This window comes from Schistocerca cancellata, chromosome 1 (assembly GCF_023864275.1).
Source record: "Schistocerca cancellata isolate TAMUIC-IGC-003103 chromosome 1, iqSchCanc2.1, whole genome shotgun sequence".
Lineage (NCBI taxonomy): Eukaryota > Metazoa > Arthropoda > Insecta > Orthoptera > Acrididae > Schistocerca > Schistocerca cancellata.
In genome coordinates this window covers 1,271,696,445-1,271,712,914 of record NC_064626.1, presented here as the reverse complement: position 1 = coordinate 1,271,712,914, position 16,470 = coordinate 1,271,696,445, and positions in this window count along the sequence as shown.

Genomic DNA, 16,470 nt, shown 5'->3' with positions numbered 1-16,470 from the left:
GGCCCGTCCAACATAGGCCGATGTGAGGTGGAGCGTACACCATTAAATGAGGACCTTGGAATTACTTGCAACTGCCATTGTTCACAAATATAAAAAAAAAAACACGAAATAACACGAAAATGATGTCTTCTGCCACAGCACGAGGCTTTTTTGGCCAATGACTCAAATCCATTTTACCACTTTCGGTATTTTTCACGTAGTCTGTTTCTGTATTTAACAAACTAAGGCACCAACAGAACCAACCATGTGTTACAAAATGGTTCAAATAGCTCTAACCACTATAGGACTTAACATCTGAGGTCATCAGTCCCCTAGACTTAGAACTACTTAAAACCTAACTAACCTAAGGACATCACACACACCCATGCCCGAGGCAGGATTCGAACCTGCGATCGTAGCAGCAGCGCGCTTCCGGACTGAAGCGCCTAGAACCGCTCGGCCACAGCGGCCGGCCAACAACATCAGACAGCGAACCAAACACCGGTTCTCATTTACTTGATTTAATTTTACGGTAGGACGCGGCATGCGTTACATGGAGGATGTGTTACATGAAGGTAAGGACGTTAAACTACAACAAAATCTTTCGTCGTATCATGACTAATACACAGTTTCATCACGTTTTTACGTTTTCTGTACAAATTAAACTCAATTTGAAGCGAAAATCATAAGACGCTTGAACAAGTTTAAAATATAAAGTTAAGGGGTGCTTAACAAACGCTAAAAAGTACCTAAATTTTTTTTAAATTTTAACTTCAACGTGTTTACAGAAGAAAATATGTTACGTTGATAAAGATAAAGGTACTTCGTTTCCCAAAATGCATTTAGAGCAACCACACAAAACGTAAAAAACAATATGTTTATTGGAGAGATGCATGATACTCACTGAACTACTTACAGTATATTTATTCACAACTGGTTTCGATAATGGATCATCGTCTCAGTGGAAAAATGTCACACGCGCTATTCAATCAGAAAAGCATATGCTATTGCTGACTTGGAAACGACAGAAAATTATACTTAATGCCATAGTATCGGCTTAAGCAAACAGAAAACACTGATTCCATGTAACAGTAGGGAAGGGCATTTATTGCTGTTACAAAAATTTTACATATTTTCAATGTTTTCTGTTTGCTTAAGTCGGTACTATGGCGATAAGCAGCGTTTTCTGTCGTTTCCAAGTCAGCAATGCCGTATGCTTTTCTGGTTGAATAGCGCGTGTGGCACGTGAAGGCTTCACAATAGATGGTCCATCATCGAAACCGGTTGTGAATAAATATATTGTAAGACAGCATAGTGTGGCCGGCCGGGGAGACCGAGCGGTTCTAGGCGCTGCAGACTGGAACCGCGCGACCGCTACGGTCGCAGGTTCGAATCCTGCCTCGGTCATGGAAGTGTGTGATGTCCTTAGGTTAGTTTGGTTTAAGTAGTTCTAAGTTCTAGGGGACTGATGACCTCAGAAGTTAAGTCCCATAGTGCTCAGAGCCAAAGCACAGTGTGACCCATGCATTTCTCCAAGTATGTCGATGCTGTTGACAGTCGCCTAAAAAAATGGTAGAAAATGTTCCTGGAATATTTAAAGAGAGTTCTTTTGAAACTCCAGAACAACGCAACAACTCATTGCACGGACAGCCTCGACTGCGTGTATGCGTTTGGCAAACCGACGCAGTCTCGAATGGCAAACGGGGAACTCGAGCTTCTCGCTACAAGTCAAGTGAAATTGAATGCGCGGCGGCCCGCTTCTTTCCGTCCCTTTACGACAAACCTGCACCTACCTGTGAACATTGTCTCAGCAGATCTTCAGTAGGAAAGCCGAGTGAAACCTACTGTACTTCGATGTGAACCAGGCTGCAATTTAAGTCACTAATCTACGTTTCGGGAGAAACACGAAATGAAAGTTAGGAAATTTTGTCCTCAATTAATATATTCTGAAACTTAGGTGAACAAGTATCACTGCCAAGCCCGTGCTAGTCTTAACACAGTCACTCACAATCCCTTTCACTCGCGTTAGCAAGTTTATGGTGTTGCATTTCCCGAAAACGTAATAGCTACAAAAATACTGATTGTTTTTGATTACTAATGCTCGCCAAATATTAAGTCTGTCGGTACCAAATGCAGTCACAGTTTTTAGCCACCGACCTGCTCAATACGCCACGCGGAATATATGTCTTTTTTCGTCACAAAAGTCGCTTAAAATTCCGAAATTTCCACACACACACCGGAATAATTATGCAGTCACTTTCCAACACTTTTGATGTATGAAAACTGCTAGATCCGGCAACTTATCATTTCCATCGGAACTACTACTGCACACGTCCGATCTCTAGAATACTCTAAGTCTTCTCTACCAGCAGAGAAAGGCGCGCGAAGAATATTGCTTCACCATTGGTCAGTTTACTTAACAGCCAATAGCAAAACAACATTCTCCCGCGTCAGTCCGCGCTTTCCATCAATAACCAATCACAAAATAGTAAACCTAACGACTACACTTTTTACCGACGTAATTATCTAATATGCTGAAGTTTTGCTTATGCATAAAGTTATTTACTGTTGTTATTTATACCTGCATTAACTTTCCCTTTACCATAAACTTACTTTACAAATCTATTCTACAAAACTCCCCTTTGTCCATATCCAAACTTCTTCGAAATGTTCCCACACTATATCCTACAACATAACTCGTTAAAAAATTATCTCCATATTAACCTTAAACCACACTCACTCGTCATTCATACTGCTAAAACACATTTACAACATTTTACGTACATACAAAGACATATTACACTTTATGAAAGTACTAGAACAGTTTATGAAAAACGTTCAATTACTTTAGTGCACCCTAGTGGGCACAATCGAAACTAAAATCACAGTCCCCCTACCCAATACTGTCCTCTATCGGCTGATACACAAACTACGTGCGCGTCCAGTCTCGCGTCACCATCTGTCACTATCCAGATCTGAGACACATCTCCCACATAACCGCCTCCAAGGCAGGATCGTTATACGGCGCTACACCTTAAATGCCGGGTAAGGATTCGAACCTGTACCTCCTGCTAATCGCGGGCTGTCGCCTAAACCAGTCGCTGAATCCCGTTACACTATCAGGTGCGACCTGGTGTGACACAGATCTTTATTTGACACTGATAGTCATAAATTTGAGGTTAAACGTTTCTGAGAGGCTGTTAGAAATTTCGTAGTCAACGACACCATTTGCTTCATCACGGTGAATTGAGTTGAATGTAGTGGGTGCATGAAATGGGTTGAACACGAATGTCTCAAGCAGACGCTGCACTAGCTGCGCACACATGTACACTCCTGGAAATTGAAATAAGAACACCGTGAATTCATTGTCCCAAGAAGGGGAAACTTTATTGACACATTCCTGGGGTCAGATACATCACATGATCACACTGACAGAACCACAGGCACATGGACACAGGCAACAGAGCATGCACAATGTCGGCACTAGTACAGTGTATATCCACCTTTCGCAGCAATGCAGGCTGCTATTCTCCCATGGAGACGATCGTAGAGATGCTGGATGTAGTCCTGTGGAACGGCTTGCCATGCCATTTCCACCTGGCGCCTCAGTTGGACCAGCGTTCGTGCTGGACGTGCAGACCGCGTGAGACGACGCTTCATCCAGTCCCAAACATGCTCAATGGGGGACAGATCCGGAGATCTTGCTGGCCAGGGTAGTTGACTTACACCTTCTAGAGCACGTTGGGTGGCACGGGATACATGCGGACGTGCATTGTCCTGTTGGAACAGCAAGTTCCCTTGCCGGTCTAGGAATGGTAGAACGATGGGTTCGATGACGGTTTGGATGTACCGTGCACTATTCAGTGCCCCTCGACGATCACCAGTGGTGTACGGCCAGTGTAGGAGATCGCTCCCCACACCATGATGCCGGGTGTTGGCCCTGTGTGCCTCGGTCGTATGCAGTCCTGATTGTGGCGCTCACCTGCACGGCGCCAAACACGCATACGACCATCAGTGGCACCAAGGCAGAAGCGACTCTCATCGCTGAAGACGACACGTCTCCATTCGTCCCTCCATTCACGCCTGTCGCGACACCACTGGAGGCGGGCTGCACGATGTTGGGGCGTGAGCGGAGGACGGCCTAACGGTGTGCGGGACCGTAGCCCAGCTTCATGGAGACGGTTGCGAATGGTCCTCGCCGATACCCCAGGAGCAACAGTGTCCCTAATTTGCTGGGAAGTGGCGGTGCGGTCCCCTACGGCACTGCGTAGGATCCTACGGTCTTGGCGTGCATCCGTGCGTCGCTGCGGTCCGGTCCCAGGTCGACGGGCACGTGCACCTTCCGCCGACCACTGGCGACAACATCGATGTACTGTGGAGACCTCACGCCCCACGTGTTGAGCAATTCGGCGGTACGTCCACCCGGCCTCCCGCATGCCCACTATACGCCCTCGCTCAAAGTCCGTCAACTGCACATACGGTTCACGTCCACGCTGTCGCGGCATGCTACCAGTGTTAAAGACTGCGATGGAGCTGCGTATGCCACGGCAAACTGGCTGACACTGACGGCGGCGGTGCACAAATGCTGCGCAGCTAGCGCCATTCGACGGCCAACACCGCGGTTCCTGGTGTGTCCGCTGTGCCGTGCGTGTGATCATTGCTTGTACAGCCCTCTCGCAGTGTCCGGAGCAAGTATGGTGGGTCTGACACACCGGTGTCAATGTGTTCTTTTTTCCATTTCCAGGAGTGTACTTTAACGGTAAGCAGTAGAACGAGCTGAGCGTTCCTGAGTTATTGATGTGCTGCCCGGGTGAATACGATAAATCTGCGAAGATCCGCTCCCGTCGGCACATGCAAGCATCATCCGGTCGCAGTTCCATTGAGCTTCCGAAGCACTTTAATGACGGATGGGATCTCCATTTTTAGGCCGCGATCTGGACTCTTTGGACACTAATAAACTGCCGGCGCCCCTAAATTACATCCTTAATTACACCGGAAAGGATGCGGTCAACTAAATTGCGGGCAATTACGGTGACGGTGACGTCACAGGAAGGAAGCATCGGCGCGTCCAGTTCTGCCCGCAGAGGGCCTCTGACAGCTCCGACCGGTTGACCCACATGGGCCATCCACGCCTGCATAGTGCGTCGTCCGCCTCGGTAGCTGCGCGGTCACTTAACCGAAGGGCCGCGGGTTCGATTCCCGGCGACGTCTCCATGTTCATATCGTCAAGATTGATATTCCACTGCTGAGATGGCCGCATGGACATATCTGGAAATCCACAAAATTAAATAATAATAATAAGAAGAAGAAGAATACATAGTGGATTCCTCAAGACGGGCTGCTGAAGACGTCAGAACAGTTCTGTTACGTCAGTGATAACACAACCTCACCGTGACAGCTGCAGCAGGACTGGTGATCTAACGCTTTTTTGACAGTTTTTATATGGACTCCATAACACTTTATTCTTTCTACACAATAATAACGTAGGACTTATAAAAAAGGCAAGAACACTACACATTAATGCTACTTTCCAATAAACGTGCGTCTATCTTCAAGAAGATTCTGTCGCGCAAGGTGTTCGGATATTCGTATTTCGCTCTCTGGGAGCTTCTTGTGGGAACCGATAACAATGGCTGTTCCTGTCAACAAAGGAGAAGGCCACGTGTACCGGTTTGAGGTCGGCGGTTACCGAGTCAGACTTATGGCAGATTAACTATGCCCATAAAATATGAGAACTGTAAATCGCTGAAATGTGGACAGACTTAGTAAATTACTTGTTGAAGGGACCACATCTGCTTCCTTCCGGCTTAACTGCCGCGCGGGGTAGCCGCCTTGTCACGGTCCGCAAGGCTCCCCCAGTCGGAAGTTCGAGTCTGCCCTCGGGCATGGGTGTATGTGTGTTGTCCTTAAGTTAGATTAAGTAGTGCGTAAGCTTAGGGACCGATGACCTCAGCAGTTTGGTCCCTTAAGACCTTACTACAAATTTCCAAATTTCCGGCTTAAGTGCACCAGAGAACATCGTGGTTGTGAGAGACATACTCCCTATATTGTTAGTTGTTTTTGTTGTTGTGTTACTCTGTCTAAGGCCTGGTTTGATGCAACACTCGCTACTAGTAGTCCAAGCCTTTTTATCTCTGCATAACAACCAAAACCTACAGCCACTTGTATCTGCTTATTGTAGCTAACCTTTGGTTCCCTTAACATTTTTTAACCGCCAACCCTCTCCAACAAACTTGCCTTAGTTACCAAATTGGCTATACCTTGGTACCTCAGAATGTAGCCTACCAACCGCGCCCTTTCTTTAATCAAATTATCTCACAACTCCATTCCCCCCCAAGAGGAGAATAATTAGTCGATCTACCCATGTAATCTTCAGCATTCCTCTGTAACACCGTATTTTAAAAGAATCTATTCTCTGTAATGATTATCGTCAACCTTGTGCTTCCTAAGGCTACACTCCAGAAAAATATATTTAGAAAAAAAGTTTCTAGCATTTAAATATACATTAGGCGTTAAAATACCTCACAGCTTCAGAAAGGCTTATCCTGTTATTACAGCTCCGCATTTCGTATACTCTTTGCTTCTGCCGTCGTCATTTATTTTGCTGCCCAAGTAGCAGAACTCATCCACTACTTGCAGTGCGTCATTTCCTCATGTAATTCAGTCAGCATCGCCTGATTTAATCAAACTACACTCTATTATTGTAATTTTACTTTTGTTGATGTTCATCTCATAACCTCTTTCCAAGGCCGTATCCATTCCATTCAAATTATCTTGCAAGTTCTCGGTTCTCTGCCGTTTGTTGGAGAGTGAATATGTCGTTCACAAATCTTAAAGTTTTCATTTCTTATCAATGAATCCGTCTCCAAAGTCTTCCTTGATTTCTTTTACTCCTTGTTCAACATACATGTGGAATCACTACATATTATAAATTACAGTGTCCCGCAGCCCTTTTTGTTTGTGTGTGTTGCTAATGACAGGAATTACTGTGGGGATTTTTATACGGGTGTCACTAAACGATAAACTGCTTCACGAATAAGATAAAGGTACGCCACACAAGACGAACGGCTGTAGATATTTAAGAATCTAAGACGGGGTGTGTTGCTATTAGGCCCTAATCCTGTCTCAATCTCTTCTCAGCTACTTCTACTGCCACGTCCCGTGACTCTTACAATTACAGTCTGTCCATCTTGGCTATTAGTAAACCGTTTCAGCTATGTTTAGTCCTATAATTTCAGATCACTACCGTTTTAGTGGCACTAAAAGTAACATCGTGAAGTGAACAGACAAATAAAACATCAGAGCTAAGAAGCTTCCAAGCTTGCTGCACAGTTATAGTCTTGTTTCTGTGGAAGTCGTAGTTATCGCCCTTTTCTCTGTCCTCTACCCCTGCTACCTACAGAAATCCGAAGCGTGTATTCCAATTGACATTGTCAAAAGGTTTCAAGGAGGGCATGGTGAGACGTAATACCTCAGCGGCCTGAATATGGCGCGAGTCACCGAAACTGGTAGTTAAATAAAGTTGTTGTTGTTGTTGTTGTGGTCTTCAGTTCTGAGACTGGTTTGATGCAGCTCTCCATGCTACTCTATCTTGTGCAAGCTTCTTCATCTCCCAGTACCTACTGCAACCTACATCCTTCTGAATCTGCTTAGTGTATTCATCTCTTGGTCTCCCTCTACGATTTTTACTCTCCATGATGCCCTCTAATACTAAATTGGTGATCCCTAGATGCCTCAACACATGTCCTACCAACCGATCCCTTCTTCTGGTCAAGTTGTGCCACAAACTTCACTTCTCCCCAATCCTATTCAATACTTCCTCATTAGTTATGTGATCTACCCATCTAATCTTCAGCATTCTTCTGTAGCACCACATTTCGAAAGCTTCTATTCTCTTCTTGTCCAAACTATATACCGTCCATGTTTCACATCCATACATGGCTACACTCCATACAAATACTTTCAGAAATGACTCCCTGACACTTAAATCTATACCCGATGTTAACAAATTTCTCTTCTTCAGAAACGCTTTCCTTGCCATTGCCAGTCTACATTTTATATCCTATCCACTTCGACCATCATCAGTTATTTTGCTCCCCAAATAGCAAAACACCTTTACTACTTTAAGTGTCTCATTTCCTAATCTAATACCCTCAACATCACCCGCCTTAATTAGACTACATTCCATTATCCTCGTTTTGTTTTTGCTCATGTTCATCTTATATCCTCCCTTCAAGACACCATCCATTCCGTTCAACTGCTCTTCCAAGTCCTTTGTTGTCTCTGACAGAATTACAATGTCGTCGGCGAACCTCAAAGTTTTTATTTCTTCTCCATGGATTTTAATACCTACTAGGAACTTTTCTTTTGTTTCCTTTACTGCTTGCTCAATATACAGATTGAATAACATCGGGGAGAGGCTACAACCCTGTCTTACTCCCTTCCCAACCACTGCTTCCCTTTCATGTCCCTCGACACTTATAACTGCCATCTGGTTTCTGTACAAATTGTAAATAGCCTTTCGCTCCCTGTATTTTACCCCTGCCACCTTTAGAAGTTGAAAGAGAGTATTCCAGTCAACATTGTCAAAAGCTTTCTCTAAGTCTACAAATGCTAGAAACGTAGGTTTGCCTTTTCTTAATCTTTCTTCTAAGATAAGTCGTAAGGTCAGTATTGCCTCACGTGTTCCAGTATTTCTACGGAATCCGAACTGATCTTCGCCGAGGTCGACTTCTACTAGTTTTTCCATTCGTCTGTAAAGAATTCGTGTTAGTATTTTGCAGCTGTGGCTTATTAAACTGATTGTTTGGTAATTTTCACATCTGTCAACAACAGCTTTCTTTGGAATTGGAATTATTATATTCTTCTTGAAGTCTGAGGGTATTTCGCCTGTCTCGTACATCTTACTCACCAGATGGTAGAGTTTTGTCAGGACTGGCTCTCCCAAGGCCGTCAATAGTTCCAATGGAATGTTGTCTACTCCGGGGCCCTTGTTTCGACTCAGGTCTTTCAGTGCTCTGTCAAACTCTTCACGCAGTATCGTATCTCCCATTTCATCTTCATCTACATCCTCTTCCATTTCCATAATATTGTCCCCAAGTACATCGCCCTTGTATAGACCCTGTATATACTCCTTCCACCTTTTTGCTTTCCCTTCTTTGCTTAGAACTGGGTTTCCATCTGAGGTCTTGATGTTCATACAAGTGGTTCTCTTATCTCCAAAGGTCTCTTTAATCTTCCTGTAGGTAGTATATATCTTACCCCTAGTGAGATAAGCCTCTACATCCTTACATTTGTCCTCTAGCCATCCCTGCTTAGCCATTTTGCACTTCCTGTCGATCTCATTTTTGAGACGTTTGTATTCCTTTTTGCCTGCTTCATTTACCGCATTTCTATATTTTCTCCTTTCATCAATTAAATTCAATATTTCTTCTGTTACCCAAGGATTTCTACTAGCCCTCGTCTTTTTACCTACTTGATCCTCTGCTGCCTTCACTACTTCATCCCTCAAAGCTACCCATTCGTCTTGTACTGTAATTCTTTCCCCCATTCCTGCCAATTTTTCCCTTATGCTCTCCCTGAAATAATAAATAAATAAAATAAAGTTATGAAACACAATAACGGCTGTTGGTGCTAAATTTCTTCGAATATTAGTCTAGTGCACAGACGATCGATTAGTTCTCAATGAAGACAATTGCAAATGTACACATGAAAGCCTGGAATTTTTTGAGTGCAGGATTAATGCGTTACCTCTAGAGTTGGTCACACTATACAAATATTTGGGAGTAACAGTCCGTGGTGATATGAATTGTAACCGCCAATTAGGCTCAGTTGCAGGTGAAGCAAACGGCAGGCTACTGTTGACTGATATTGAACTGGGAAGCTGCACTTCGCCTTCGAAAATGAGTGAATGAAACACATGTACAGGTCATATGCTGCTCAAGTTAAGGAATCCATGTCTGGTCCACATAGAGGAGACTTCGAGCGTTCACATTATCTAATCAAAAGTATCGGGAGCCCTTATGTTATGCGTAACTGAACACTAGATGTCACGAGAGGCGGACAGTGCAAAAGGAGGCGGACAGCACTGTACTGTCAGTAGAAGCAGTACGCTGAATGGGTTGGTCAGGACCGGTCAGTGACTTCGAACGTGGGCTAGTTGTTACACTACTGGCCATTAAAATTGCTACACCACGAAGATGACGTGCTACAGACGTAAAATTTAACCGACAGGAAGAAGATGGTGTGATATGCAAATGATTAGCTTTTCAGAGCATTCATACAAGGTTGGCGCAGGTGGCGACACCTACAACGTGCTGACATGAGGAAAGTTTTCAACCGATTTCTCATACACAAACAGCAGTTGACCGGCGTTGCCTGGTGAAGCGTTGTTGTGATGCCTCGTGTAAGGAGGAGAAATGCGTACCATCACGTTTCCGACTTTGATAATGGTCGGATTGTAGCCTATCGCGACATTGCTGCTCGCGTTGGTCGACATCCAATGACTGTTAGCAGAATATGGAATCGGTGGGTTCAGGAGGGTAATACGGAACGCCGTGCTGGATCCCAACGGCCTCGTATCACTAGCAGTCGAGATGACAGGCATCTTATCCGCACGGCTGTAACGGATCGTGCAGCCACGTCTCGATCCCTGAGTCAACAGATGGGGACGTTTACAAGACAACAACCATCTGCACGAACAGTTCGATGACGTTTGCAGCAGCAGGGACTATCAGCTCGGAGACCATGGCTGCGGTTACCCTCGACGCTGCATCACAGACAGGAGCGCCTGCGATAGTGTACTCAACGACGAACCTGGGTGCACGAATGGCAAAACGTCATTTTTTCGGATGAATCCAGGTTGTGTTTACAGCATCATGATGGTCGCATCCGTGTTTGGCGACATCGCGGTGAACGCACATTGGAAGCGTGTATTCGTCATCGCCATACTGGCGTATCACCCGGCGTGACGGTATGGGGTGCCATTGGTTACACGTCTCGGACACCTCTTGTTCGCATTGACGGCACTTTGAACAGTGGACTCCACATTTAAGATGTGTTACAACCCGTGGCTGTGCCCTTCATTCGGTCTCTGCGAAACCCTACATTTCAGCAGGATAATACACGACCGTATGTTGCAGGTCCTGTACGGGCCTTTCTGGATACAGAAAATGTTCGATTGCTGCCCTGGCCAGCACATTCTCCGGATCTCTCACCAGTTGAAAACGTCTGGTCAATGGTGACCGAGCAACTGGCTCGTCACAATACGACAGTCACTACTCGTGGTGAACTGTGGTATCGTGTTGAAGCTGCATGGGCAGCTGTACCTGTACACGCCATCCAAGCTCTGTTTGACTCAATGCCCAGATGTATGAAAGGCCGTTATTACGGCCAGAGGTGGTTATTCTGGGTACTGATTTCTCAGGATCTATGCTCCCAAATTGCGTGAAAATGTAATCACATGTCAGTTCTAGTATAACAAGTTTGTCCAATGAATACCTGTTTATCATCTTCATTTCTTCTTGGTGTTGCAATTGTAATGGCCAGTAGTGTGTATGTTACCTGAGTAAAATATCTACCAGGAACATTTCAACGCTTCTGAAGCTGTCCAAGTCGACTGCTGGTGGTGTGACTGTGAGGTGGGAACGCGAAGGAACGGCCACGGCGAAAGCGAGACAAAGCGGACGCCATGCACTCGCGGTCAGGGATCGTCGCACATTGCGGAGTGTGACTGTAAAGAAATCGCATGAAACCAGGGGAAGGTGTCACTCGTGAATTCCAAAGGGCTACTGGCGATCCAACTGGCACAGCGGCTGGGCGTAGCTGTTACGAAAGAATGGGATGCAATGGTTGAGCGGCTTCTCATGAGCCACACATTTCTGTAGTCAACATTAAGCGATACCTGAGCGGTGCGACTGGACAGTGGATGACTCTAAACAAGTGATTTGGAGTGATAAATCACTCTATACACTCTCGAAATCCGGTGGATGAGTGTGGGTTTGACGAATGCCTGGACATCGTTACCTGGCATCATGTGTAGTGCCAACAATTAAGTACGGAGGAGATAGTGTTCCCGTGTTGAGCTGTTTTGCGTGGTTAGGGTGTGGTCCCTTCGTTGCGCTTGAAAAACACTATACTTGCAAGGATATGAAGACATTGTACAGCATTCTGTAGAAGAACAATTGGGAAACTGGGATACGATGGTTTTTGTATCAGCATGACAATGCACACTATCATACAGTATCATCCGTGAAGCAATGGTTCCTGGACAGTATCTTTGGTGAAATGGGATGGCCCCCCAAAGTCCCGACCTGAACCCACCAGAACACCTTTGGGTTGAGTTCGAACGTTGACTTCGCGCCATCGGCCTACATCACTGCCTCCTCTGGTTTCGCCTCTTGAGAAATGATGGCCTGCAGTTCCTCCATAGACATTGTGACGCCTTACTGAAAGTATCCCCAGTGGAAGCCCGCCCGGCTAGCCGTGCGGTCTAACACGCTGCTTCCCGGGCGGGAAGGCGTGCCGGTCACCTGCACGAATCCGTCAGCCGGACGTGTCCAGGTCCGGTGTGCCGGACAGCCTGTGGATGCTTTTTAAGGGGCCTATACTTGCAATGTTAAAATAACGCTTATAAATTACATCTTTCCTCACAAAGTATTTGAGGTAGGAAGTTGAACTTTTTACAGATTATTTATTGGAATATGGGCTACAACTTAACACAGGGATTTTACAAAATTTTAGTTCAGTTATTAAAGATGATTTTTTTTCAATTGTAATGAAAATTCACAACATTTTTTGCAATTTTTTATTTATATATTCAAAAATATACAGTTTTTTTGGAAAAAGGCTGTGTTAAATTATGCAGAAGGTACTGTGTAACATTTACTGAAAGTTTGAAACAAATATGTTTGGAAGATCCTTAGAAAACATGTAATTAGTATGAGAAAATAAAAGTTTTGGGAATCGAGCGACAAAGATTGGATTAACTTTTTAGTGCATTCCAGGTCCATAGGATGGATTATCTTCATCCTCTGCAAACTCCTCCTCCAGCTTCCTCTTGTTCCTCCTCCTGTTTACTCTTGCTTGTATTTCTAGACTCTTTACAGCCCTGTCTGCAGCCCGAAGGCGTTCCTTGTCTAAATCAAGCATCGCTCGTACCATGTTAGAACCTATCTTCATTCCCATATTTCTAAATACCTTGCACCTTACAATGTTGCCATCATTGAAAGTCGCAACAGCAACTTTACTTTTACTCATTATTATACTTCAACAAAACAGAGACTCAAGAAACAGAATTAATTACGAATATTTTCGAGATAACGACAGAGTAAATAAACATGAAACAATCGACAATCACACCAGCGATATATATTGAACCATCACAGGTTAGCCACAACACATACTTTATCTCACATCACTAAAATGTACCTGATGAACACGGACGTTAATAATAACACCATTTGACAGCAGTTTAACAGCGCCACTGTGGGTCACGCCCATGTAGAACACATTTCAAAAAAAAATTTAAAAATAGTTGTAGTCTTCGGAATTGAATAAATTATATATCTATTAAAAGGTAATAGTCTGCAGATTCAGAAAACGCAAAAAAGTAAAATTTGAACTTTTCATGGTGGTGGTGGTTGTTGGGATGTTTAAGGGGGACTAAACAGCGAAGGTCATCAGTCCCCCAGAACTTTTCATGATTTTGAGCCTTTCCGGAGCCCCTTAAGGTGGTGTTCCATCTACCTCGGCAAACGCGGGCTGGTTCCCCTTATTCCGCCTCAGTTACACTGTGTCGGCGACAGCTGCGCAAACACCGTTTACGTGTACTCGTACGTCACATTTATTCTGCCACGCAAACATTTGGGGGTGACACTCGTCTGGTATGAGACGTTCCCGGGAGGTCCACTGCGGACCGAACAGCACAATAACCGTGGGTTCGGTGTGGGGCGGCGGTGGGGTGGGTGGACTGCTGCAGCCTGTTGTGGGGTTGTGAACCACTGAGGGCTACGGCGGGACGAAGCCTCTCCGTCGTTTGTAGGTCCCCAGTTTAAGACATACATACATACATACATCCCCAGCACAGTTCGATCCATCATAAAGTCGAAAGACGGTCACCCGTCATATTAATGTGCACTATTAGGTGTCAGGATACTTTTGATCAGTTAGCGTAGAAAGAAAGGGTATGCGAGTGGTCTTAGACGTAAGAGAGCAACAGAAATGTAAAAAAATCTTAGCTGGCAGAAGACTTGAAGAAAGTGAAACGTCCCCTTAGAACAATTTATACACGACTGTGCTTAAACTGACACACAATATTTTTAGCGCAACGCAATCTGACTTTCAAAAAATCCCTACAAAAGAATGGCCCTGACTAACATTAACCTATGCGTTTCACAAATCGCTTACCTCACAAAAATCTTGGTTACTCGAACTACTGCAATACGGCGAGCGCCACTACTGCCAGCTAAATAGAAGATTCAAACTACTGAAGGCACTAACTACTGATAGGCATAGTTAGCAAATGAAAGATTTTAATAGAGAACAATGTATTTACCTTAATAGTCATCAAAAGTCATAATATATACAGCAGCTCATGACATCCATTTTTACAAATTTCAAAACTCCGCCATTTCTCTCCCCACATCCACCACTGCTGGCGGCTCACCTCCAACTGCGCAACGCTACGCGCTGTTCACATCCAGCTGCCCAACACTACAATGGCAGACAACAATGCAAACTAACCACAGACTGCACAAAACACAGCCAGTGATTTTCATGATTTTCATACAGAGAGCGCTACGTGGCGGCGGCGTTACCAATATAAGAACCTAAACAGCCTACTTACAAAAGGCACAGGATTCCTAGCGAAAATGTCGTTACAAAACTTCACTAACCTTTCAAAGCAGAAAGTTTGAGTATTCTTCACCCACAACGTTTCTATCCTGTAAAGGTCGCAAAGATGTAATCAGGTATACAACAGCTCTCATAGGCGCATAAAGCAGTGTCTCTTCCCTCCATCCATAAGAGGATAGAAGTGTGGCCGGGTGAGGGAGTGGATGAATTCGTGTGCCATATACGCCCTCCGCCACATACCGTATTACGGCTTGCAGGGAGTAGCTCGACACATGGCACAATGAAGAGCGGCTTCTGCCGCACACGACAGCAAGGTGTAGATGTAGATGTAGACGTAGACAAATAGACGCAAAGTGACGTGTCTGCAAGGTTCTAGAAGAGAGGAGGTCAACGGACAGTACTTGCAGGAGAGTTTTAGTCCATACCCTTCTGCAACCAGTAACGCTTCTGTTAAGACTTTACTGCGTTTCAAACTGTGTGACATTGTAACGTAATTAAAATAGTACTGAAGCTTCGATCGCCATTCAACCACCACAGAATATCGTTGAATGATGAACTGTACCACCTGGTAGGCCCACCAGACACGCGCTGCTAGCCACAAAACCAAAGAAATTATTTTTAACAAAGAAATTCGCCAAACAGCTATGCAGACACAGAAGTTATTCTGTTTATTTTCGCTACCAGTTTCGGCAATCCAATATGAAAAAGAACAACTTCTCAATTTACACGCCTGTCTGGCGAATTTCTTTGTTAAATATTTGACCAGCCGCTGTCCCACGTACACAGTGAACCGACAAAGACCAAAAACTAATTTTCCAACCTCAATTCAAGAGTGTTAATAAATTATAATCAGCGTTTAATTTATCAAGCAGAGAAGTGTAATAAAAACATAATAATGATAATAATAATAATGTTTGTTTCTATTTAGAAACCAAGCTACGCTGTTACAAAAAGCTTTGTCTCATTGGTAGCTGATGGTATTCCGTAAGGATTCCGTATGCTGTGCTGTATGTAAGCTCCCTCAATCGGAACACTAATTATCATGAAAGTGATTCTGCTCAAGAAATCTTCGCTACCTCTGACTGACAGCAGACTTTTGTTCTCTCACCTCAGATTACGGAAGCACTGTGATTAGTCTCTCTCAGAGCATACATCTATCGTTAAAACCGAAATATTCATTTTTACAGGCAATCGAAGAAAATACTTGAGAGTCAAAAGTCCAAATATTATCAGTTATTTTCATTAGAATTGTTACATACGTTTATTCGTTTTTGGGCTCCTACAAAAAGGACTTTCACAAAGAGAGTTCCCAGTAGCTGTTATTCTAGAAGTCGAAACAAGAACGTGTCAGATTGTGTTATACAGCTTATTGACTCATGAGAATATTTCTCTAGGGACATTGCAAAATAATATCAAACAAAATGGTCCCTCACGATACAACAGGTGCGTTGTACAAGGACAAGGCCACCAACAACACGCCGCTCGGTTACCACCAGATAATGGCTGATGACGTATAACCACATCACACAGCGGACCAAACGTCGATTCTCATTTACTTCATTTAACTTTAAGATAGGACGCGGCATTACGCCCAAAAGTAACTAATCAATATGATGATGATGATGATGAAGTCCTCTA